We start from the raw sequence: 27,276 nt of genomic DNA, 5'->3' as shown, positions 1-27,276 counted from the left end.
CTTAAAAAATATTTATAAACTTTAGTATTTCTTTTACTTACAGTTGTAATTTATATTTTTATTTTCTCAGAGAATATAAATTTGTCCAATATTAAACTTACAATAGATTAAAATTTATTGTTAACCTACGTGAAAGTTACAAACATGATTTTTACGAAACATATGTAGTTAAATAATATTAATAAATAAAATAATAAACTTAAATATTATCTCACCTAAAAACTGTACGATTACAATAAAAATAGATTATCAGTAAATCAAGTAAATATTTACGCACGGATTTAACTTCCTCTTTCAACAGAAATCAGTAGTTGACTGCTAAAACCATACTAAGCTAATTTGAATTTTTCGAATTTCTTCACTGCAAATGTTTTAATAAAATGATTTTATGAATTATTTATTCTAAGGTATTTAATTTAAATTAAAAAAAAAGAAAATAATTTATAACCAAATTAATTTTATATTTACCAATTTTCATTATATTAATTGATGAAATAATAATATCTTTTCCGTCTTAGAGAACATAAAATATAGCGAGTAAACTCTTAATATCGTCGACCAGTCAAAAACAAAGAAAAGTAATAAAGTTGTTTGTAAAACTTCTAATGTCGTGCCAATTAAGAGACATTTCTCAGTCTCATCAAAATCGGTTACTATTATGCATATCGTTTGTATGGTAACTGAAGAATTTTCTAGAAAGGAAATCCACACGGTTTAGGACATTATTTTAAATTTATGAACATTTGATTTAATTTATTGTATACAACTTTTTTTTTTAATATATCGGTTTAAAATTAAACATTTCTTTTTTTTTCATTTATAGTTTAATGAAAACTAAATTAAAATTTCAACATGATTTTTAAAAGTACCTTGCTACAATTTATATGATGCACTTTTTTTTAGATGAAATCTCGTGTTTTATTGATATTTTTAAATTTAAAATCTATTCTAGTTATATAATCTTCCAGTTTACAAATTTTTTTTATTCAAAATAAGAAGGGTGTTTTAATTTTTTTTTCTTTGATGTTGATACATCAATATCGCGAAATTTTTATAAAATTAATTCATCAGTTTTATAAATGAACTAAAATAATTTTATAAAGGTAAAATTTATAAAATGACTTTAATGTTTTAAATAATTTTATAGGAATGCCTAATTTTTATATTAAATCTAGATACATTATTTGTATAAATAGTAAATATAATTTATATGTATTTGTTCTTTGTTGCGCTTCGCTACCATTAGTGGCCTACTGAAAATAAGTACAAATTTCTTAGTACAATGAACATCTCACAGGAACTATCTTAATTTTACTGTTTTATGTATTGAATACTTTAATAATTATTATTACTGAAACAGGAAATGTATTTTAGAAACTGTATTAAAAGAGAAATCTATATTTTCTTTTGAATTTTTTTTTGTCTTCATCATTTGACTGCTTTGATGCAGTTCTCCCAAGATTCCCTATCTAGTGCTAGTCGTTTCATTTCGGTATACCCTCTACATCCTACATCCCTAACAATTTGTTTTACATATTCCAAACGTGGCCTGCCTACACAATTTTTTCCTTCTACCTGTCCTTCCAATATTAAAGCGACTATTCCAAGATGCCTTAGTATGTGGCCTATAAATTTGTCTCTTCTTTGAACTATATTTTTCCAAACGCTTCTTTCTTCATCTATTTGCCGCAATACCTCTTCATATGTCACTTTATCCACCCGTCTGATTTTTAGCATTCTCCTATAGCACCGCATTTCAAAAGCTTCTAATCTTTTCCTCTCAAATACTCTGATCGTCCAAGTTTCACTTCCATATAAAGCGACGCTCCAAGCATATACTTTCAAAAATCTTTTCCTGACATTTAAATTAATTTTTGATGTAAACAAATTATATTTCTTACTGAAGGCTCGTTTAGCTTGTGCTATTCGGCATTTTATATCGCGCCTGCTTCGTCCATCTTTAGTAATTCTACTTCCCAAATAACAAAATTCTTATACCTCCATAATCTTTTCTCCTCCTATTTTCACATTCAGCGGTCCATCTTTGTTATTTCTACTACATTTCATTACTTTCGTTTTGTTCTTGTTTATTTTCTTGCGATAGTTCTTCATCTATGCCGTTCATTGTTTCTTCTAAATCCTTTTTACTCTCGGCTAGAATTACTATATCGTCAGCAAATCGTAGCATCTTTATCTTTTCACCTTTTACTGTTACTCCGTTACTTACTTACTTGTACTGTTACTGTTACTTAAAAAAAAAAAAATTATTTAATTATTTTGTTAGATCTTCACTAAAAATCACATCCTATAGAAGTTTATACTTTTTATCTTCTATCTTTGTTCTTTTTATTACAATTCTTTTAAGTTTATAAGTTAATTAATTAATTAATACTTCAGCACGTATCAACTAATCACCTCGCCAATCGCCGAGGTGGAGTAGTAATATCTTCCCTTTCATCCGAAAGATCCCGGTTTCGTATACCGGTCAGGCTTGAAATTTTAATTCACTTCAAAATGTCAATACCATACTTCCACACACAACCTCCAACCTAATATAATAAATTATTGAATTAAAATAGTAAATTCATTTCTGCGAGTAAGCCAAGTTTTGTACTCGTCGAGTTGAAGTGTTATATATTTTTCAGTTATTATCGTTACACTTCTTAACCTTCCTCTGTTCAAAAAAGAATTTAGGAATTATTTTTAAAGAAGATTAAATTTTTTGTATTAATTTTATATTTAATCTTTAGGCTTCGGTTACAGCTTGGACAACACTCCATATGTGTAATATCTGTATCAGTTTTACGCATTAAAAAAATAACCATAAATTGAAGATTCTATTATAAATTGCACGCATAATCCTTATAAAAAAAAATAAGTACGTAAATTTAGACTCAATTTGATTCTCACAGAGTTCAATTTTTCTAATGTAGGTTTTGTCTATAATTAAGTTAATTAAAAAACCTAAAAAAGGAAAGAAAAAAGATTGGTGTAATTGGAAGTAAGCGGGTTCGATTCTTGGTTTTAAAAATACTTATTTTGATATTACCTATTAAAAAAAGACTGACAAGTTGAAAGTCGCGATTTCGATTCTAGGTTTCAGCACAAAATCACATACTAAATGTAAAAATAAATATTAAGTAACGTTAAAGAATAGACTTGATCTTCCTTCAGAACAGTTTTATTAAAAATACTATGCATTAATGTTAAAAAACAATATTTAAAAAAAAATCGAGAGATATGCTATATAAAATAAATAAATAAAAATGATAAAAAAATAAAAAGTAGAATAAAAATCTCGGAGGGTGTGAAAAAGAAATAAACCGAATGGCTTTACTTTAGACAGTATTAAACATTTGTAAATTGTTATTATTATTATTATTATTGTTAAACGTGCTTTATGCAGCCGCGCGTTCGAGACGGCAGTTGTGTAGTTTAACCTTGAAACAGTTGTACGTCTCATAGCAACTGGAGTAGTAGCGCGTCGGCGAGCAGTTTTGTCTACGATAGCGCAGTATAATTTGTAAAATTATCTCTCGATAAAAAAAACGAATATTTATAACCATTTCTTTTTTTTTTTTAATTTATTTTAATCGTATTGACAACATACAAAATATATATATATATTTGTTCCTTTCCTCGGGCCATCCGTTATGTATTTGCTTCACAAGATGAGATGAAATGATAATTTTGTAGCGTGTAAAAATGCCATGCCTAACCGGGATTCGAACCCGGGACCTCCGGACAAAAGGCTAAGACACTATCACTCGCGCCACGGAGGCCGACAAACGTCAGTCACTATTCACCCAATTTTATTTAGGTTATGATTTTTAATTTTTCATGTTATGAATTTTGATAATAATGTAAGATAACGTAACCGGAAATCGAACCCAGAATTCTTTACTATACAAAAAGAACGTTAATTCAGATGCAACGTCACTCTGACTGGTTTAACAATACATACGAGTAAGTTAATAAAACATTGTGTGTGTGTGTGTGTGAGCGCGCGCGCCCTCCATTATTCTTTAATTACGCAACAGACTTAAAACTTGAAATTTTTTGTACATCACAAATTCATTCTTTTGATTTCATTGACCCAAAAAATGTACGGGAAGAGTATTTTTTTACAAAAAAATTACTGCATTAGAAATTAAATCAATTAACAGTCAACACATAATACGTATTAAAATGGTAACAGGATACAATTTTCTTGTTTTTTTTTGTTTTTTTTATTACTACCGTTCTGGTTGACAAAACAATGTACACTTCATTTTACTTTATCAGATTAAATGTATCACAAAATTGATTTATATCCAAAAGGTTCTGGATCCGAATCCCGTTAATTTTTTACGTACGAAAATATTTATCTACCTCACTGTCATAATTAAAAAAAAAAAAATTGATGTGGGACACCACATGACTTCCTTGTATGCCTATTAAATTACATATACACATTTTTTGCTTCATTTGGTATAAACTTATTTCATTTGAAAGTGAAATACGATCCTCTAATTCTTTAATAAAGAATTTTTTGATTTTTTTTCTTCATATTATTGAATTATTATTTATTGTAATTTTTTTACAATCACAGGTTAATAAATTAAATTATATTTACACGTTTTTTTTAAAATGAAAAAGTATGTAATTTTATTTCATAAAAATTAATGATATTTTTTTCTTTTTGGTTATTACTGAATTATTATTCATAGTAAAAGTTTTTTTTACAATGAGAGTTTAATAAATTAATAAATCAACATATTTAAATAAAAGAAGTTAAAAAAAGGAGATGAAGTCTGATTCAAACCGATGTGCCTTCTCCTTGTAAAATCCAAATATTTCATTAAACTTTTACTTGGCTATAACTCTGGAACCGATGAAAATAAGTATGATATATCGTTGAAAAGCTCTCAATCAGGGCTTATTACTGCAGTTAAGAAATAGTGGGCTTTTTTTGGACACTTTTGGTTCAGTCGATTGCAATAAAAAGGAGGAGTGCACAACTAGATGTTACAACAGTCCTAAATCCAAAATTTCAACATACTACGGTTAATAGTTTTTAAGTAATGCGAGATACATACATAAGTACAGAGGTCACGCCGAAACTGTTAAATGGATTCAGGGATGGTCAAAATGAATATTTTGGTTGAAATCTGAAAAGCGAAATTTTTCGCGATCACAATACTTCCTTTACTTCGTACAAGGAAGTAAAAAAGGTCTGAAATACTCCTTACCTGTGCATGTGTTCCCACGCCCGGTATGAGGTAAAAAGACAGTAATATTATTTTTCGCTTAAGATGCAGTCTAGTACTACAATTAGTTACCCAACGTAACTTCGCACGGGCGTTGCTCTATGTTCAACCCTGCGGCACATTTATGCATAATCATATCTCGGATAATTATAACAATAAAAAAATATTACAATTTAAGTACAGTTTATTATTTTTTAATTTTAATGAAATGAAAATAATAAATAATATTTTTTTAAGACGCTAAAAAATTATATGCACCAGTCCCCATAAAATACTATTGGTGGAGAAGATCATTAATTTTGTAAGTTTAATTAATTTTTAGTAAAATGACTATAAAACTTTTACGATTTCCAAATTACTTTCATATAATCTTTATTTTTATGAAGGAACAGTTTGAGAGTGTAATTGCAGAAAAACGTTTTTGTGAACAAAACAGTCGAAGAATCGATAACTATTTAAATTAACGGGTTGGCTAATTAGCTTTATTTTTTGTTACGAGTTAATAATTAGTAAATGAATAAAATATAATGAAAAAATGTCGGCCTATATCTAGCGCAAATATAAAACAGAATAACATTTACTGAATGAACTGAGGAAACACACACGACGGAAAGAGCCGTAGAATCAGTGGAGAGTTCTGGGTTTAATCCCGGCAAGATTTGGTATTTTTCATACGCTTTAAATCTATGAATTGAGAAGGTAAAATTGATTAAGTGAAATGCTAGCGCATTACGTCATTATTTACCATCGGATGTGAAATTACGTAACTAATAACTTCGTTACAAATACACTGTTGCTTAAATCCGAGTCTTGGTTCAACAAACAATATTTTAATATTTATTTTTATTTATCTCTTAGATTTGTCACCGCTTTTAAGTCGAAAAATGTTTTAGATATGGAGGTCCGAATAATCGACGTTTTAATGAACATTAATCTCAGATTATATTTTTTAATTTGATTCAGAATTAATTTCTGTTTTTTGTTATAAGAAAATCTCTGGTAACTCGAGTACTTAAAACAAGCAATAATTTATACGTTATTTATTTTTTTTATATTTATTTTTTTATAAAAAATAGTAAAATGATAATATAATGATTCGTTATTAAATTAAGAAAAAAAATTATAAAAATTTTACCATAAGTAATAAAAAAATTTTTTTATTCATTTCCTTACTGGGTTAGCTTGTTGGAAGAGTTATTCTATGAAAATGAATTGAATAAGATATAAGACAAATGCAACGCAGCGATTTATCTGATACCCAACTGTTGCGAGTACACCGGCAAGGCGGGGAGAAACAATACTGAGATCTGAATTTAAGAGAGCATTAAAAGATTTACATGGCAGAAAGGCTCCTGGAATAGACGGAATACCTGTAGAATTACTGCGCAGTGCAGGTGAGGAAGCGATTGATAGATTATACAAACTGGTGTGTAATATTTATGAAAATGGGGAATTTCCATCAGACTTCAAAAAAAGTGTTATAGTTATGATACCAAAGAAAGCAGGGGCAGATAAATGTGAAGAATACAGAACAATTAGTTTAACTAGTCATGCATCAAAAATCTTAACTAGAATTTTATACAGAAGAATTGAGAGGAGAGTGGAAGAAGTGTTAGGAGAAGACCAATTTGGTTTCAGGAAAAGTATAGGGACAAGGGAAGCAATTTTAGGCCTCAGATTAATAGTAGAAGGAAGATTAAAGAAAAACAAACCAACATACTTGGCGTTTATAGACCTAGAAAAGTCTTTCGATAACGTAGACTGGAATAAAATGTTCAGAATTTTAAAAAAATTAGGGTTCAAATACAGAGATAGAAGAACAATTGCTAACATGTACAGGAACCAAACAGCAACAATAACAATTGAAGAACATAAGAAAGAAGCCCTAATAAGAAAGGGAGTCCGACAAGGATGTTCCCTATCGCCGTTACTTTTTAATCTTTACATGGAACTAGCAGTTAATGATGTTAAAGAACAATTTAGATTCAGAGTAACAGTACAAGGTGAAAAGATAAAGATGCTACGATTTGCTGATGATATAGTAATTCTAGCCGAGAGTAAAAAGGATTTAGAAGAAACAATGAACGGCATAGATGAAGTCCTACGCAAAAACTATCGCATGAAAATAAACAAGAACAAAACAAAAGTAATGAAATGTAGTAGAAATAACAAAGATGGACCACTGAATGTGAAAATAGGAGGAGAAAAGATTATGGAGGTAGAAGAAATTTGTTATTTGGGAAGTAAAATTACTAAAGATGGACGAAGCAGGAGCGATATAAAATGCCGAATAGCACAAGCTAAACTAGCCTTCAGTAAGAAATATAATTTGTTTACATCAAAAATTAATTTAAATGTCAGGAAAAGATTTTTGAAAGTGTATGTTTGGAGTGTCGCTTTATATGGAAGTGAAACTTGGACAATCGGAGTATCTGAGAAGAAAAGATTAGAAGCTTTTGAAATGCGGTGCTATAGGAGAATGTTAAAAATCAGATGGATGGATAAAGTGACAAATGGAGAGGTATTGCGGCAAATAGATGAAGAAAGTAACATTTGGATAAATATAGTTAAAAGAAGAGACAGACTTATAGGCCACATACTAAGGCATCCTGGAATAGTCGCTTTAATATTGGGAGGACAGGTAGAAGGGAAAAATTGTGTAGGCAGGCCACGTTTGGAGTATGTAAAACAAATTGTTGGGGATGTAGAGGGTATACTGAAATGAAACGACTAGCACTAGATAGGGAATCTTGGAGAGCTGCATCAAGCCAGTAAAATGACTGAAGACAAAAAAAAAAAAAAATATATAAAATGAAAATAGCGTCATTATATTTCACACGTATTTATATCATTTCTTAAAACTGATTATAAATGAGTGTCACAACAATGACAACGGATTAGCCAATTAATATTCTCTTTACTTTAACAAAATCTCAAATTTTTGAACCACCCCGAATCATAAAAAAAACGTCCAGGTACATTAACTTCAAAATAAAACCGAATGAAGAAATGAACCATTTAGTACGAAATCATGAAAAATATTTATAAAAAACCAACTACTCACTCAATAATTAACTACCTTTGATTTTTACAACTGAACCGACTATACATTCACAAAGGAAAAACAAACTAATGTTTTAAAACAAAACACGTGTACTATTACAAATTTCTAAGTTTAGTTTACAGTTACAAGCATGTGAACCATCCGGTTTATAATGTTCGTCGTAAGTGCATTAAATAAGTAATTATAATGATTAAAAGATGCGTATAATTTTATTTAAAAAGGATGAATATAAAATGATTCAACTTAAGCTTACCATTCTGAAATTATTTATACAATAAACGATGTAACGATTTCAATATAACCTCACAGCTCGAGAAACTCAACTCTGGTGAACGGAAAGCAGGTTATCCACCCACATAAAGCAATGACAAATACTATGCCGCCGCTATGGAAAAAAAGATAAAGTTATAAATTACTACTTCTTAAAAATATATAACAAAAGTAGTTAAGGTATTTTATTCTTACAAATCATTGTAAAAAAAGAATATTTACTTTGGGAAGTTATTAGTAAACTAATTTATTATAATGCCAAAAATAACATTGTTAATCTATAATTACGTCTGAAGAAATGATATAAAATATCTATGACCATATGAATTTTGTTCGTTTCAATGAACGTATTTTTTAATATATTTTTAATTTTCTAAAAATAAATTGCTCCATAAATAAAACTAAAAATGTAGCACAGCCAAACTTAATTTATATCATTCGTTTTTATAGATAGTCGACATTGCTTATGTTGATTAGAAAAGAAACATATCGGATAACCGTTGACATACTCTACGTACTTCATGTACTTAGGTATAAGCATAGTTTCCTCTAGGTTGCGCGGGTGCGCGACCGCGCAATATTTTTAGACACTGCTATTAATATTCACAGAGAAATTTATTTTCCGCGCATCTACAATCAGCTATAGTAAATATTTAAGGTATACTCAATAACACGTTTCGTTGAGAATACGTCGTAGTATACACCGCAACTTTCTTACGGGCGTTGATAACTATTCGCAATAAAAACAGTATTCAGTTATCGGCAATTCATCACACAAAAGTTGTAATGCTTCTCAGTGATGAAGCCAGTGTTATACTCGGGAAGAAAAGCGGTCTAGCAGCAGTTCTTAAAAGAGAAATATCACGTTTAACTTAACAACAATGTATAGTTTCATAGAGATGATTTAGTATTAGGTGACACGTGGAAAAATGTATCTGTATACAGGATATATGTATAATTTTATTAGAAGTGTGTACACAATGTTTCACCGATCTGGCATCAAAAAGAGAAATTTTTGAATAATTAACTCTAGCGTTATAACATGATGTTATATCATTTAAACTATTAAATGTAGTTATGATAGTAATCAGCCTTTCATAGGATCTCAACCTTTCATCCGGAGGTACCCGGTTCGAATCCTGGTCAGACATGCTATTTTCACGTGCTACAAAATTGTCATTCTCCCTAATGGTGGTCCAATGGTTCAAAGATTGGCAAGAATTTGATAATGAAATTATTATAAATTCAGTAAACAATTTTGATTTCATGAAGCAAAATATAATACAGCTTTCAAAAAAAATATTCAGAATTTATGAGAAATAAATTCTGCCCTCCTCTATGAATCATGAGACCTTGCCGTTGGTGAGGGGGCTTGAGTCTTCAGAGATACAGAGTAGCTGGACCGAAGGTGCAACCATATCGGAGAGGTATCTGTTGAGAGCCAGACTAAGGAATGATTCCTGAAAGAGGGCAGCAGCTCTTTCAGTAGTTGTTAGGGGCGTGAGTCAGGACGACTTAAACGGCCGTATCAACATCACTCAGTCCTCTGAGTACTGCGCAGCTGAAAGCAATGGAAAACTACAGCTGCTTTTTTTCCAAGAAAATGTGGCTCTCTGCATTTTCACATAGCAATAATGGAGGCGCCTTCCTTGGTAAAATATTCCTGAGGTAAAATAGTCCCCCGTTCGGATCTCCGGGTGGGGACTACTAAGGAAGGGGTCACCAGAAAATTAAAAAATAACATTCTACGAGTCGGAGCGTGGAATGAAATAAAAATGTTGATAAAGTATTAATATTCAGAATTAAGATTTACAAATCTTGAGAAAACTTAACTATGATTGTTCAAGACTTTTAGTGATACATTAACCTTTGTCCAAACTAACCCTGAATTATCTAACCTTAACTTTCTATTTAACACAGGAACTTTTCAAATATCTAGCGCAGACTGCAAATGTGGATTTTCTCCATAAAAACAAAATACCAAAACATACTTGAAAATGAACACTTGGGTGACCTTATGAAAATTATATTACATTTAGCCAATGGTCAAGAAGTAAATACAAATGAAGTTTACAAACAATGGATTTCTATGAAAGACAGACGAGAAAAAGTTTAAAAAATGTTAATCTAAAATAAAACAAGTTACTTAATTGCTTATATTTCAATATGAATACATTGTATTATATAAATAATAATAAAAAAATTTGGACAAATTGATTTTTGAATAATTTTTTTTGGCAATTGATTTTTGTGTGTGCAGCTATTAAAAAAATTAAAGGGAACTTTGCATGTAAGGAATAGAAAGCAAAATTAAGGCACAAAAACATGACATTATATGTACTAGCCATTATTCATACACATTTTACTTATCCTATAAACAGATATGTATTAGAACCCTTGCAAAAGTGCAAAATGAAATGTTTACTTAACACAAACTTTAAAAAAAAACCTTTTTTTACAATTAACCCTTATCCTAAGTTTGATTTAAAAAGAAACATATAAATTTTTCATAAAGCTTCACAGTTAATATGTGCAAGTTTCTAATATTAGAAATATCCATGGGAATAAGTAAATCTAAGTCCTTTGGTACACAAAATTAGGAGCAAATAGAGGTGACTTAAGCTTTTTTCCTGATATTAATACTTTCAGAGCCAAATAGTACTTTCCATAATATACAGGACTGCAAAATATACGTTATCCCTTTTTTGGAGTGGTTAAAATATGAAAAAATTGGAAAATTGGATTCCCATTCTATTTTAAATTTAAAGTTCGTAACTAAAAATATTAAAAAGATGCAGATGTTGATTAGGGGAACCTGAAACCTGTTTAACCTTTATCGGTAATTATAAAGGAAATTATCAAAATTAGAGATAAAAATTATTTGTGGGTTATTTATTTTTGAGTAAATATTTTTGACAAAACTTGTGGCATTATAAACAAGCCATTATTCCTGAGAAAAAATATATTTCATTTACTTACATAAATATGTAATAAATAGGAAAATAAATTCTGTTTTATATTACATTCACAATTTCTGTACTGAGCGATTCGTTTCCTGAAATTTCAAGGTCAGCTCTCTACACCATTGTGAGTGAGAGACTTCAGTACTGCAAACTGTGTGCGAGATGGGTTCCCAAGATGCTGTCCGACCATCACAAAACAATGAGAATGGACGCCTCCCTAACGTTTCTCCAGCGCTACCACAATGAAGGAGAAGATTTTTTGATAAAATTGTCACAGGAGACGAGACATGGTCCATTTTGAAACTGAAGAAACAAAAGAACAATCCAAACAGTGGATGCATTCTCATTCTCCCAATAAACCAAAGAAGTTCAAGCGAACCTTCTCCAACAGAAAGTGTATGGCTACTGTGTTCTGGGACCGGAATGGAGTTCTCTTGGTGGAATTCGCGGAACATGGCATGACCATCACTGCAGCCCCATACTACGTGACTCTTCAACATCAACGAAGGGCAATTCAGAATAAGCGAAGAGGAATGTTGTCATCAGGCATTGTCTTTCTTCATGACAATACTTGGCCACACACTGCAGCTGTAAAAAAGAAGCTCCTGCAGCGTTTTTGTTGGGAAGTGTTTGATCACCCACCATATAGCCATGTCTTACTACCATATAAGAGGTTGTTAATACTTTACTGAAAAAAATCCAAATTTTAGATTTTTATTTACCACTATAAGTTTAGTTAAATGGTTTTTAAATGTGAAAATAAAACAAACAATGTAAACCATCTGATTTTTATTGAATTTTGTTGTAGTCATTTATAGCGGATTTTATATATATTTATGAGTATTAACTAACTACTGGATGTTCTTAAAAAAATTTTTAATACATTTTTGTTGTAAAAATTTGAAACAGTTACCAGTTTACCAGTAGGTATGGATGCCATTATTCTAAAAAAATAGTATGCTAGTATTCTAAAAAGAAAAAAAATCTAATTTTGGGAATAAAGATTATATGATTACATGTGTATATATGTTTTAATGATATAATGTTTTAATAGAAATAAGATATACATCTCTTGATGAGGTATACTCCTAATCATTTGTTATATTATAAATATATTTCATGTCTAATGTACATATACATGTAATATAGTGTGAGTGTGTTTTTTTTTTAATGATGATACTGATTGATAGCCTTGACTAAATTAAGCTTGCTTTATTGTGACACTTGCTTTTAATTTATTTGATTAAATAGTATTATATTGCATTTAAAATTCCTATTTATTTTTTATGTAAAATTTAGTGTAAATACCATATCTTAAATGTGATAATAAATTTTACAGTAAAATGTTTATTAGCAAAATATTTAGATGTTCTTTAAAATTGAACATATGATTAATATTGGTGTGTGTGTAGGGGGGGGGGGGGAAAGCGCACGCACATGTATGTTTATTGGGTTATGACTTTTATGTTTTCTTTGTTGTTTAATAGTAGCAACAGTTTCAGTCCCTTTCCCTTTCATAATTACATTGAATATTGTTTCAGTTCCTTTTATAATTACATTGAATTAAAACTGTTTAAAAAACTGTCTTCCAAATTGAAAAATTTCTCTTGACCTTTGCATCAGAAAGGTTACAACTTGGGCTTTCATTCTGAAGGTTTTTGATTTAATTCCTGGTCAGGCATGGTATTTTTTCTCATGCTACAAAATGTTCATATTTCCTGTGCACAAGGTTATGTGTAATAATTTTATACAATTCTGGATGATCAATCTATTAAGAAATAATGAAAATTTTTGCAAGAATTTTTATCTACTGGCTTTATACAGATTATGTTTAAATTATACAGATTTATGTTAAATAATTTATATTATGAGAATCAAAAGTTTCAGTTCCAAACATTTTTTCTGGATATAAAAAAAAATTTCAACTTATGTTCTGATATGGCTAAAATAAATGAAAAAAAAATTATTTCTGATTTTTATTAAGAACTATTATTTTTCAAATAATAATATGTATGTAATCAAGAACAGTGCAAGTGAGAAGTTGTAATGATGTATCCTTAACAAATAAGATTGTTATCATTGATTCCCAATCTGAGCCAGCAGTGTCAAGATTGTTTTCACCTAATAGAACAGAACATTTTCAATATATTTTTTTCTCTCTTGAATTTTTTTTGTACCCCTATTACATTTTATAACATATGAAAAAACATGTGTTCCAGCAGCATTACTAATTTGTAAGCTTCAAGATATTTGTGAGTTTAGAGAGAGCGTCAAGATTTATTTTGTGAAATTTTGGTTTTGTATTGTCAAAAACAAGATCAACTTATCTATGTATCACTCAGCAGCCTTTGGTAGAGAGTTATTCTTCTTTGTAACAAAAAGTTATTTTATTTCTCCTGTAACTCACTTTCAATTGTTTTGAAGTCTATAAAGAAAATATTTATTTTATTATTTTGTTTTTTTAATGGAAAATAGAGCAAGTTATAGGACCATACATTTACAAATTATATAAAATCAATTACATATTTTTTTCTAAAATCTGTCAAAAACTATAACACATAAATTATGAGAGGAATGTAAATTACACAAGTAAATTTAGAGTATACTCCTGGAAAGGGACAGATAACTACTGTATAAATAGTAGTAGAGATGAACTTATAGTTGTTCTCTTATTTTCACGTCAGTATGTAAGTGTTCAACATATGATTACTTTTTTTAATAGAAAAACTGTTTTTTTATTGTACTCTAAATAAAATAAGTTAAAGGATTAATTTTGATATGTATAAAATGTTAGGTTTAATTTTTGTTAGTGATTTATTTTTTATAATTCACTTTCTCTTACAATTTCTTGTTAATTAAATTAGAATACTTATTGATATATAAAAAAAAAATCATCTTTTGCTAAGAAAAGGGATAAAGCCAATAATCAAAATTCCAGGAAATATTTTGGATAAAAATTTTGATAAATAAAATTTTTTGATAAATTGTATAGAGTTCAGTTTTTGTTTTTATAATTGTTTTTAGTTATGCATCATAAGAAATAAAAATGGTAAAAATAAAATTTTACAAAAGTAAAATGAATTCCTTCTCAAGATTTGACAGAATAATTTGTTTTTTCATAAGGATTATTTTAGAAAGAATGATTTTAATTTTTTTTTTATAATTTTTAAACATAAATTAAAATTAAAAATTCAAAAAGATGGCCTAAGAACTAGAAGATATCTCTTAGTCACAGAGTTCTGTTTTATTACTTACAGTTATTAGTGCTAATAATGAATTAAACAAACCACAAACTTTGTTTGAATTATAGAAAAAGATTATATTTGTTGTAAACTTACATATAAATAAATTATTATATTTGTTCAAATATTAAATGTTGTACAATATTAAATATTAATTATACAGTTGAATAAAAAATATATATATTTTTTTAAATTGCTAGGCTAAAAACATTTATTAAAATTATTAGTACAACATTATTGAAATTGTTAAAAATTAATTTTTCTTGCATTTTTTGTCATAGGTAGTTAATGATAAAAGAGTTATTTAAGAATTTAAACTTTTCTAAAAACAAACCAAATCAAATCAAATTTTATATTAGTTTTTAATAATTTCTATCAAAACAGTTGTAGTCTTCTTTGTAATCATCTTTAGAGACTAAAGACATTTGACTCTGGAGACCGATAATGTTTTGAATTAAAAATGTTCTATTATAAAATTTGGTTCAGTTATCCATTAAAAGGTTTATATTTTAAATACCTGATTAACTTTGATGTAATTTTATATACATTTTTTTCACTCCTTTGATTCAGAGCAACTAATGGACTAGATCTAATTGTTAATGGAAATTATTAATACAATATAAATTTAACTTGTTTATTGAGCATATGGTTTTACTTTTGGTAATTAATCACTGAATATGACTCTAATTTCCCTTTTATATGTGTATTGTTTTACTTATTAAGATTCTCAGGTGTAGGGATGAGGTAACCTTATCACCCAGTGTAAACAGTCTGCTGAGTGACTCCTGGGTTAAGGAGACTTCCTCTCTCAATTGCCAATGGCCTCCAATAGGGCGTAAGAGTGGATAGAAAGTGAGGGCAGTTTCTTGTCCTTGGGATGAGAAATCATTCCTAAAGGCAGATGAACCATCGAAGATGGTTCATGGCTTGAGAATATGGAAGGCAGTGGGATAGCACCACATTAAAGATCCCTTGGGATTTTCTAGAAGAGGCATGTCAGTGGCGCTTGATGAATAAATATTCCAGAGGTAAAATATCTCAATCAGACCTGTGGGAGAGGAATTCATTCAAGCATGGTTGTAATGAACAGAGGGAAAGATAATGGAACCATTGAGAAGGAAAGCTAAATGCGAATTGGAACTTGGAATGTTCACACTCTTATACTGGCAGGGAAATTGGAAAGTGTAAAGCAAGAGATAAAGAAAAATAGTTAGAACTTTCTTAGTATATTTATGTAAGATGGGGTAGTGAAGGAGTTTGAAAGTGGAGAATATCAGTGTTATTCTGGAGAGGAGAAGAGTGAAAATCTGGGAGTTGCATTTGTAGTTAGGAAAACTTTGAAGAATAAAATTAAGTAATTAAGGTAGATTATATAAACAGTATAATCATGAGAAAGTAGTACTTCTATGTCAAAAGAAGCTTTCAATAGAAAGAGAAAGTTGTTGTGTCGTTTGATAAACATCTGAGAAAAAGACTTGTTAAATGTTTTATATGGAGTGTAACACTACGTGGGGCTAGACATGAACTTGCAAGGAAGATGAGAAAAGATTAGAAGCTTTTGGAATGTGAGTTTGGAGGAGGATGGAAAAGATAAAGTGAAAAGACAGAATTAGTAATGATGAGGTGTTAGAGAGGGTAGATCACTAATGCAGACATTGAGAGATAAAAAAGGAATTGGTTTGGGACATGTGTTAAGGAAGAAGAACTGTTTGTTGTCTTAGAGGGTACAATGACTAATAAGAAAGAAAGAGTTAGAGAAAGACAGAAGCTGCTTGATGATATTAAGGTAGAAAGAAATTAAGTTCATATAAAAAATTTAACAGAAAGTAGAAAAGAATGGAAATCCAGTGCTATGTAAGGACCTGCTAATTAGTAGAACATTGATGATGATGAATTAAGATTTATTTAAAATGAGTTTTATTAATTTTATTTATTGTAATATATGGCAATCTTCTTCAAGAGTCAATAGACTAACATACAAATATTTTTTTATAAGTGCAATAACCTGTATTTGTTTTGGCAAAAGTAAATTAATTGATAGCAGCAGAGTTTTTATTTAAGTTAATAAATTTAGTATTATCAAGAGGTTACAAATGTAATTTATGTACAATTTACTTATGTGTATAATATTATTTTAAAATGAAGTTTATTTTAAGTACGGCCATTTTGAAAATATCTTAGATCATCAGTTGTAATCTTCATGTTACTATGTATTATTTATTCAGCATTCTTATTTATTAGAAAAAAATCACATCTAAGTTGCTGTAAAATTAGCTATTTTATGTATATTAACATTATTTATTGCATGAAATGCATGATTAAGTTATAGATTTTTGCATGTTTTGTATTTTATATTAACAACTATTATATTTTGTTTTACAGTGTAAAATTTAATATATTTTATATTACCAACTGATTTATAATGAAAAATATATGGGGTATTATTTTCATATACATTTTGATTTAGTTTGAAAATTATTAAAAGTTAGGATAGTTAAGAGTATTTTGGTAAAATAAAATTGAATAATTTTTTTTTTATTGAGATTAAACAATCTCTTTTTAATTTAATATTTTATTCTATTTAATTGTATAAGAAGATTGGTTACACATAATTTTTTTAAAATTATTAGTTTATATTTTTGATTTTTTTTAGCCTTATCCTAAAAAATTCTGTTTGCTTATTCAGGTGTTAAAAAGAAAATTTTCAGTATTGTAGAAACAATAATAGAAACTCTGAAATAACAGACTCTTTTTGAAAATACAGTGCATTGGGAAAGTGTACTGGAATTATGGAAGTGGAATGATGAATCTTTCTTAATTATTACTTTTTTATTATTACTATTTTTGTTTAATTTTTACAATAACTGAAATAGTTTATAAAAAGTTTTGAAAATGACCTCCTTCAATACTGCATTCAATACTGCACATATTTCACTTTATTTCAAACACTTTAACCAGCTGATGTACTGAAATGGCTTGTATGTATGCCATTACTGTGGTTTTTAGTTCCTCAATCGTACATGGTCTGTTGTGATACACTGCTTGTTTTACTGTCTGTCATAGAAAGTAATCTGGGGGAGTCAGATCATGCAGGCCACAAACCCCCTCAAAATGATTCGTTCACCAATATTAGCTGTGTGTACTGTGGGGCCATCTTCTAGGAATCGGCCATGATTGATTTCCACTTTAATTGACAATGAAGTTTGAAGTTTGTTAAAACAGTACATTAACGATCACTATTAACGGAATTTTCAAAAAAGATTGGACTCACAATGCATGCTCTACTTACATTGACCCAGACTCCAGGTTTTGCTTCATGTAAAGATTGTTGTGCAATTCATGGGGGTTAATTGTCGACCACAGTTATGTATTTTGTGAATTAATATACCCTCCCCAGATGAAATCACGCTTCATTTGTAAAAAACGTAATGTTGAGAACAGAATTTTAATCAATAAAATGTTTAAACCGTTGACAATAATTTAGTCTTTTGGCATGATCTGTAGGTTTCAGTTCTTGATCACACATTACTTTGTAGGGGAAAAATTTCAGTTCTTTTCTTACAGCTTTACATGCAGTACCAAGTCCAATGTTTTGCTGCTGTGCTAACTTACACATTGACTTTGATGGACTTTCTACCATAACATCCAAAATATCAAGCAGCTTTTGTTTTTTTAGTTTAAGTGGTCTTCCACTTAAATCAGCATCTTCAACAGAGCCTGTTGCCCTAAATTTTTTGATAAGAGGTCGAATTGCATTGCAGTGAGGAACAGGAATATTTGGAAAGTTTTCAGAAAACTTGTGCTTCACTAGATCAGTATTTGCCAATTATGAAAGACATGTTCAGTGACAAAAATGTGTTCCTCTACTGAAAGAACCATTATGTTTCTTGCAATTATTGATCCAGGATTGTAATTATCAATTTTAAAATTGACAAATTATTTTTAAGTAATTCTCTACCTTATTTAACATAAACAATTTTTTTCTTATTTAAATTTTTGAAATCAAGTCTAATATACTTATTTTTAAACATGTTATTACTTATTAATTAAGGCCACCCCAGATGAAGAAGATTTTGACTAATATAGACTTATTTTATATGCCATTCTTTTGATTTCATCTTTGATTAGTTTAACAAGATAAAATGTTGATATTTTTTATACTGTTTATACAGTTACTTTCCATCTTTGTATTATAGTTGCTTGTATTGTAGTCCTTACCATAATACAGTGTTTTCTGGGTGACGGTGCTAGCACAATTGATAAAGTGAAAGTGATTTCATTCATTGCATTTGAATATCATCAGTTGTGATGCTTTTATTTTTATTTCATTTTGTTATTTCTATTTTTATCCTTTAACTATTTCTATTTTTTTCCTTTTATTTGTGTACTGTTTTATTAGTCTATATACCTGTTTTGTAGTTATCCGTGAAGGGGCCCTTTACACTCTTCTCAGTCTTGGTTGAAGTTTTAAATTCTAAATCCTCAACATTTATATATATATATATATATATATATATAAGAGGTCTGTAAAGTAATGAGACTGGTTCAGAAAAACTTTTTATTTACAATCCAATTATACATGAACTCTTTGAAATAGTTCCCTTGAAATCACCTTTGAAATAGTTCCCTTGGAAAGCCGCGAAATGCTTCAAATAGTTTTTCCCACTCTTCATAGCAGTCAAATGCTATGAAGAACTCAGAAACCAGAATATCCTTCAGATGGTCGGTTAAATTTTTTCTATGTTTTCTACTGTTCCAAAATGGTCTCCTTTGAGGTATCTTTTTAAAGTCGGGAACAGGAAAAAGTCGCAGGGACTCAAGTCAGGTGAATAAGGTAGTTGAGAAACTACAGGACAGTTTTTCTTTGCGAAAAACTCATTAATTAAGAGTGCAGTGTGACAAGGTGCATTGTCATGATGCTGCAGCATCAGTCTTTGATGGCTGGTCTCACATGGTTAACTCTTTCACAGTCTTTAAAGAATTTCTCGGTAAACATATTGATTTACACTCTGTCCTGTAGGCAAAATCTCCTCATGGACAATGCCATTACTGTAGAAGAAACAAATTAGCGTGGTTTTGATTTGTTCATTTTTGTTTTTTTTGGACTTTGTGAGTTTGAAGTGTGCCACTTCTTGCTTTGGCATTTTGTTTCTGGGTCATACTCAAATATCCAAGATTCATCACCGGTAATAACATTTAGAAAATTAGGATCAGTTTCAATTCGCCCTAAAAGTTTGCGGCACACTTCCACCCTGTTTTTCTGTTCAACAGTGAGGTATTTTAGAGCAATTTTGCACACTCTTTTCATGCCCAATTTGTTTGTCAAAATTTAATGGACTGTAGTATGGTTCAAATTCAATTGTTCTGCAATCATTCTGACAGTTAATCACTGGTGCACCGTATCAAGTCTCTGATTTGCTCAACATTGTTATCACTTTTTGACGTTAACAGTCTTTCAGAGCGTGGATTGTCTGCAACTGATTCCCAACCATCTGAAAATGCTTTTAACAACCTAAAAACTTGGGCTTATGACAGAACGTCATCTCCACATATCCTTTTCAATTTTTAAAAGTATTAAAAATATTACTACCTAATATAACCATACTAATATAACCATATAGTTGTTCATATAACCATATGCTTACTAGTAACTTTACAGTGCTGCCACTTTCGCTGCTAAAAAAACTAGTCTCATTACTTTATTTACAGACCTCATGTATGCATATATATATGTTAGATTCCTTCTGTGATATTAGTTTTAAGTAAGTTTTTGAGATGTTAGTTGTGATACTATTTTCAAGTGTTTTTGATTTTAATGTCATTTTATGATATCTTTGTTCTGAGCAATTAAAATGCAAAAGCACATTTTTCACCTCAAAAAAGTCATAGTGTATACAGTCTTATTTTTTACCTGTTAATTATGATTAAAATTTGTATTGTATGCACATTTAATTTAATTGTGAAGCTCACACATAATAACTTGTTCTAAACTTTGTCGTTAAAAATGAAACGATACAGTTTAGAACTGTGTGAAAATGAAATTATGTTATAATATACATATTTAAAAGTTTATTGTTTTCATTTTGTAAAACACTATTTACAAATTATTTAAATAAAATTGATTTGATTAAAAGGAGTTTTATTTTTATTTTCAGATGTTCTGAACATGAATATGTTTGGTATACCATTAATTGGAGCAGATATTTGTGGTTTTCAAAAAATGCTACAGTTGCACTTTGTCAGAGATGGTATCAACTTGGTGCATTTTATCCCTTCTCATGTACTCATAATTCTGATGATTGTGTTGTAAGTGTACCTTAGTTGATATATTGAGTGTTTAATTAATTAAATACTTTGTAATTGGTATTATAGAATTAAAAATAACTTTATATTTAGTTCTAAAAAACTATTTATATTTAGTTCTTTTACCTAACCTGGTAAAATTATTTCAAGTTAATTACTTTTATCTGCTCATAATTTGTTGATTTCAGTAGAGTTAATATCTTTATATTGTTCGTGCTTTTATGATCCTATTACTACACATCTTTGTACTATTTTTACTTATTTTTTTATTTTATGTATAACATATATCCATTTCAATAGTCGTTCTACTTTCTTTGTATATTATCTGAGACTTTGTATTTTGTCTTCTTTGTTGTGTTAATGCTTATATATCTGTATCGCATACATGCACAAACATGAATATATAAATTTATATATTTCAATATACAGAGTGTTCAAAAGAGACCCCATCACGTAGTTAGTTTATAAATAATATTTTATTGACAAACACTTAATAATTTACAGAAGGTGTTAAAAATGATGACCATCCACTTTTATGCACTCGTCAACATGCTTGACATGTTCCCAGCTATTCGTTTTAGCAGTACCCTGTCTATTTTCTGGATGGCATCGGTAATGTTTGTCTTCAATTCCTGCAGGGTGTGTGGATTGCTCCTATAAACAATTTCTATTAAGAAACTCCACAGAAAAAGGTCTGGACTTGTTAGATCAGGGGATCTATGTTGCTACAATCCTTTAGAAATGATTCTTCCACCAAAAAAATTCTGTAGTATCATAGTAGAGTGAGTTGTATGACAGCAAGTGTGCTATCCTGTTGCAACCAGCAGTTACACTTATCCTCTTGCATAAGGCTATGAACTGTTGGATAATTTCTAGGTAGACAGCAGCATCCGCAGCTTTTTAAAAAAAAATAATAATATTATTTGTTGTCTTGAAACTGCACACTGTATTCTATTTTATATGGGGAGATTCAAAGAAATGTAGGGTTTTTCAGTACCCTAGATCTAGTAGTTCTGATAATTAACATATCTACCAAGGTGAAATCACACTTTATCTGTGAAAAACACTCGATCTAAAATACCAATTTTACATCTAATGAATTCTTGAATCGTTGACAGTAGTGAACCCTTTTAACATAATCAGCATTAGTTAGCTCATGGAAAACCTTCATTCAATGCGGATAACATTTCAGCATTCTCCTCACTTCAGTGTGGGCTGAATCTAATGAAATGTTCTTTTCCTGGATTAATATCTACAAAGATTTACGAAGAGATATTGTAACCGCTTAATGTACTGTCACTTTAATGTACTGAACGACCTGCGTCATTCAAACTAACCTATGTCAGGCGTGTTTCCGGTCTAACACTGAAACTGTTTCACAAAATTTTTTAACAATACTTTTCACAGGCGCTTCCTTCAAATTTCTCCCTAAACTTTCACTGAGGCACAACATGAGATTTCATTTCTAAGTAAGTTTCCATCATGAATACATGTTCTTCAACAATTAACCACATTTTAACAAACAACAACACATGTTGTTGTTTGAAACAACTTTTTTCAAAAGCCAATGCTTGATACAGACTTGGAGTACTCAGCTGTACAGGCAATAAACAGCCCTTCCCACTCCAATTCCACTCATACCAACATCTTCCACATTATTTTACCTATCTCGCCAACATATTCATTTTAAGAAAAATATACATAATATAAACTGTCGAGTTGAAGGGGCTCTTTTAAGTTGAACATCCTGCATATTAATATTTTAATGTATAAATTTGTTTGTTTCCATTTTTATGTGTGTATTGTTTTTTCTGTACTTTATCAGGCACAGGATCCAGCACCATTAGGAAAAGATGTAGTAATTGATTCAGCTCGTAAAGCATTAACAATTCGTTATCAACTTCTTCCATATTTATATTCATTATTTTGGCAAGCTCATATTAAAGGAGATAATGTTGCTCGACCTTTGTTTTTTGAGTAGGTATTTTCATTTATCTAGCTATTTGATTTTATTTGAACTTTATAGTGTGATCCCTTCAATCCTGCAGAGATATTTTTATAAAGTGGGAAAAATATTTTAATCTCTAAAAATGTTAGCGACATTAATTTTCCATATTGATAAAACATTCATTGTCTTGTGATAAACTCAATGAAAGTATTCACTTTTATCAATATAAATTTGTTTTTAATTTTTTTTTAATGTTTCTGTGAAATTTTTGTATTATTTTCTGTTTTTCTCTTTCAGTGACTATCCCCGATGTCCTCTGTCCATAAACTTCACTGTTTGATGAATCTTTCATCAATCATGCTCCCAATATCACATCTGTCTAGTTTTTACATTTCTGTTTCTATCCGTTTGACTCTTGGTCAAACGTAGTTTTCTGTAATCCTCAAATTGTAACTATTTTTTTAAGGTAATCTTTCTTTTTTCATTTCCTTAACATCCCTAAACCATCATAACTTAGTTTAACTAAGTTAGACCACTAACTTTCATAAGTTAGTGGTCAGCAGCATTAGAGAAACCCAACTTTTTATTTTTATAGTGTCTAAAATTCTCAAGAAATCTGGCTTTAAAAGATCTATTAATTTTACCTATATATATGTGATCACAATCATTACATTTTATTTTATAAATTTCACATAAATTGTATAAATTATATGAATCTTATGATTGTTTTTTTAAATATTTTATTATATGGTTATTTGTTTTATATGCAGATTTATATTTATCATTATCATAAGCTTTAGTTATACTTTCTAAATGCTATCAGTATATGAATATTTTAAACACGTTATAAATTTTCTGCGTATTATTTATTGGTTTTAGAACTGTTGTACTATTAATTTTTGAAATTTGTTTTTTATGTATATTATCAATTAATAAGTCACTATATCCATTATGAATAACAATTTGTTTTTATTATTTATTTCTATGTTTCAAATTCATTTATCTTTAACATTTGTTAGTCATTTAAACAAAGCTATTGTACTACAATCCTAAAAGAAAAAAAACTTGTTTTTTGACACCAATTTTGTGCTTTACATTGAATATCTTTAACTACTGGAATTACAGTTCTAAAACCTGTTTTATCTTATTTCCCTGCTCAAATTATATTAGAAATCACCAACTTTACTCCTTCATTTTGTTCCCAAAAATTACAGTAGGGCTTCTTTTTATTAGAAGAGTTGAAATTCAGATAAAATCTTTTGCTAGCCATAACTCAATAACAAAGCATTTCAATACCAGTCTGCCACTTTATATGAACATTTTTCATAATTTTCACAAGTAGAACATGTCCAGAAAGTTTCTCCGTTTCTTCATAGAACATCCTTTTATATGTATATTCTTTATCAGTGCATTTAAAAAGTAACTGTACATCTGCTCTGCTGTAGTACAACAATACCTTACAGTAGTTGTTGAAAATTGTTCCCACGATCATCCAGAAATATTGGTATGTGTGTTTTCTTGTTGTCAAAAGTTCATGCGGTATGTTCTTGGTGAAGTCATGAATAACAGTTTAAAATTCCTGGGAGTCTGAGGGTTTCCTTGATAAACATTACTTTTTGTATAAACCCAGAAGTAAAAATCTGGTGGGCTTAAGTCCAGAGAATGAGGTGACCGCAAGTTCTTAGAAGGGATTTAATCTCCAAAACCAAAATTTCTTGCAGTAACTTCATAGAATGCTGAGGCATATGCGTATTTGCACTGTAACTCAAGGTCATGAGCCTGACTGATTTGCAGAACCGAAGTTGTGTGCTGCACACAACACAGTATCGACAAACAACCTTTGCAGTAGAAATTACACTCGGCACACAGAATATAATTCCTGAACATATAATTGTGTTTGTACGGGCATAAACCGTTGTACAAATGTTATAGCACTTCTTGTACGTGCATTTCCAGAAAATTTATTATACTATATCTTGTGGAAATGCATAGAATGAATTCAAGATAGTATTCTAGAACTTAATCAATAGTGAATGAGTTAATTGCATAATTTGGTTATGATAATTTTCAGATAACTGTCAAGTTTGTTTGTGATGGTTTTCGAGAACATTAATAATTTTTTGTTACAGTAATTCATTATGTTACCATAACTGGTACGCTCTCATACTTGGTGTATTCACATCCTGTTCTTTTCATTTGAATTTACTGGTGGTTTTATTTACAGGTTGGCTCCTGTCACATTACCTTACAAAAATATTTACTGAAAGGATTTATTTGCACATTGATTTTTTTGCACAAAATGTAAAAAAATCGCAGAAATATCCATTTTTTCTCCTATTTCCTTTGATAATTAAATTTTCATTTTAAAGAAAAATTTGAGAGAAAAAATTTTTTTAATAAATTTTACACTGTTAAGACTTAGGGTTATTTAAATTACTCATTTAATTTTTAAATACTCATATTCACTTTTTGTTACTCCTGTTTAATTGTTGAACTTTAATTTTTATTTAATACTAGCAGTTCCAGCAATGCTTCGCTATTACTAGATTTGAGTAATATATATGTAATATATATATATATGTAGATTAAATGAACACAATTGAAAATTTGATAAAATATTAAAAAACCGAAAATTATGGAACTTCACAAAATTTATCCTTTTCCCATTTCCCCCATCCCCATTCACCCTTTCCTGTTTCTGTTTTTTTATTTTTCCCCATTTTACCTTTATCCCTTTTTTCCTTTTCCCTTTTTCCATTATACCCTCTACACATACAAACATTGCCTTTTATATATATAGAATAAGAAAGTCTGTTTGATCGCAAAGTTTAATCGCAATCAGATGAATAATATAAGAACAAATATGGGACAAACAAACATTTATTTTTATATGTATACTTGCAGACCTGGGAATGCTTCACTATTGCTAGATTTGATTGTATATATAGATTAAATGAACGCAATTAAAAGTTTGATAAAACAAAAAACTGAGCATTACGGAATTCACAAAATTTAACCTTTCAATTTATCCTTTTTTTTCCTGTGCGTAATTTTATCCAGTAGTTTTTTAGTGAATAGTGGACATAGATATGAACATTGCCTTTTATATATATATATATATATATATATATATATAGAAGAAGAAAGTCTTTGTATATTTGTTTGCTTGTTTCATAAATATCTCGACACTGGTGCCAATTTTTCTTTTCACGTAAGTAATATATTCTGAATATGAGCCATATCAGTCCATAAATACAATTTTCCTAAATATCTTAACCCCAGTGCCACCTAGTAGGTTCCAACTAATTTGGAAACGTTTGCGAGCGTGCACACAACAACTCGCCAAAGTTTCATCACAGATGAATGGTATAGGAATGCATCATACGGGACAGACAAACAAACTTACAAATATTAATTTATATATATATTTATATATAGGAAAATATAGGACTAGTAAATTTAAAAATCTTTGACTTTGACCAAATTCACTTGGTTCTTTACACTTCACTCAGCTCCTTTCAGATGCACTTGGCTCCTGACAAATCAACAGCTCCACTGACATTATATAAACAAGCTCTTCACTACAACAGTGTCCAGTTCGACACTAGTTCATTTCCAGTTCAAAAATTCAGTTATTTTACTTACAGAAATATTTACAGTTACAATGAAACAGTTATAATTAATGTTATATTTCAATAATATTCCATCAGTTAATGTTTTATGTATATAAATAATATTTCAATTGCAATAAAATATTTATAATAAGAAATCAAGACTTAAATTATTAAAGAAATCAGCGCCAACTTTTAACACACACAATATCGTCAGTTGCAAATCAAAAAATACATTATTATTGATGTAAAAATAGCAATAACTATCAAAATAATGAAAAAAAGACAATTTTTTTTTGAGTACTTATACGTAAGACCTTCAGATTTTACCTCGAAGAACTTTTTGTTATAATAAAGGAACACACCAAATTTCAACAAAATTGGTGTTACATTTTTTGCACAATAATTTAGCAATCCAGGTTTAAATAAAATGTGATTTTTCCAAATTGTCTAGAGCCTGAAATAAAGTCTCTAGATACTTTAAAATTTAATCATTTATATGTGTTTTTTTTAAAGAAGCATCTTTACAAATACTTTTAAGCTGTGCTTTTTAAAATCAATGTTTTAGGTAAAAATTTGTGAAGATATTCAATTTGTTTAAAAGTAAAAAAAGTTGCAGCTATGTT

The 27,276-nt window shown here is 29.2% G+C and overlaps 1 protein-coding gene across 1 annotated transcript in view; it reads right to left on the bottom strand.

Moving 5' to 3' along the window:
- LOC142317416 (uncharacterized) overlaps nt 1-8,687 on the bottom strand; it is a 195,888-nt gene extending 187,201 nt beyond the window's left edge. Inside the window, exon 1 of the transcript XR_012754736.1 lies at nt 8,567-8,687. The gene's annotated coding sequence lies outside the window, so the exon portion shown is untranslated. The remainder of the gene's footprint in view (nt 1-8,566) is intronic.
- Nucleotides 8,688-27,276: the final 18,589 nt, after the last annotated feature.

The sequence above is a fragment of the Lycorma delicatula genome, chromosome 1 (genome assembly GCF_047948215.1).
Source record: "Lycorma delicatula isolate Av1 chromosome 1, ASM4794821v1, whole genome shotgun sequence".
Taxonomy (NCBI): domain Eukaryota; kingdom Metazoa; phylum Arthropoda; class Insecta; order Hemiptera; family Fulgoridae; genus Lycorma; species Lycorma delicatula.
This window is presented reverse-complemented; position numbering and strand designations above follow the sequence as displayed.